General features: G+C 32.9%; 1 pseudogene; it reads left to right on the forward strand.

Annotated features, from left to right (window-relative positions):
• Positions 1-550: 550 nt before the first annotated feature.
• LOC111733556 lies at positions 551-669 on the forward strand (annotated as a pseudogene).
• The last annotated feature ends 500 nt before the right edge of the window (positions 670-1,169 follow it).

Raw genomic sequence — 1,169 nt, forward strand, 5'->3', positions numbered from 1 at the left:
TAATCTGTCATTTCTGCACTACCCAACGAAGAATGATTGAATTCAGAGAGGGTTAGCTAATGCGATCCATCCAATATTTAGTATTAAGAGTAGCTCCAAGCAACAGATCAACCTTATTTAAAATAAATAGAAACAGAAGAAAAGCACATGGGTAATACTTTTTTGAAATTCTCTTTTCATGCCTAGAATGAATTAGTTTTTATGCCTTCAAAAACGTGTATCAAATACAGTAGGTAGATAGCATTGTAGAGATGTTTTTAATATGCTAACATTTTACTTTTAGAGAAAGGAGATTTTATGACTATTTCTACAAAGTTTTAATTAGCATGTAGTTTTCAGGTAGTTATAATGCTCAAAAATTAATAAAATAACTTCTTAAGCAATAAAGAAAAACAAACGCCTGTTTTAAATATCACGAGTTATAAAAAAGCTAGGCAAGACTCTTAAGTTTTAAATCCTTCACTTCATCTTGATTTATGATACGATTTTTCAAAGTTAAAGTGCACTTTAAACATGATATTTTAGAGTATTTTAAAACAGCATGTGTATGGTCTATGGCCATGCCACCCTGAACAAGCTTGATCCCATCTGATCTCGGAAGCTAAGCAGGATCAGGCCTGGTTAGTACTTGGATGGGAGACCACCTAGGAAGACCAGGTGCCATAGACGATAAAAAAGAAAAAAAGAAAAAATTATACAAAAATCAAAAGCCAGTGTAATTGGTTTTCTTCATCCCCAGTTCTTACATGAGTTTTGACTCTGATTCATTATGATATCATAGGATCAGGAAGAGTTCCCATAAACCTAGTTACACATCAAAAATTAAATATAATCTAGCGTTTTTAGCGATACGCACAATGTCAGTCAAGAGATGGAAGCTTAGCTTCAAGTCTCTAACTTACTGGGCAGCTACAGAAAAGTAACACCCGTTCTCTATGTCCAGTGACGGACTTGAAACAAATATGCTTTAACGTACACCTCACTTTGGACTTGTATAGTCCGGTGTGCCCAATAGAAAACATTTAATTTTTGCGTAAACTTTTAAAAAGATTAGTTGGTTGTATATCAATAAGCACAACATGATTGATGTGTTCATTTGAGAAATCAAACATTATATGACTCCAGAAACTGATGTGAAATTTTAGAGTCATATAAAAGTTTTAAAATAT

This window comes from Pteropus vampyrus, unplaced genomic scaffold (assembly GCF_000151845.1).
Source record: "Pteropus vampyrus isolate Shadow unplaced genomic scaffold, Pvam_2.0 Scaffold574, whole genome shotgun sequence".
NCBI classification, from domain to species: Eukaryota; Metazoa; Chordata; class Mammalia; order Chiroptera; family Pteropodidae; genus Pteropus; species Pteropus vampyrus.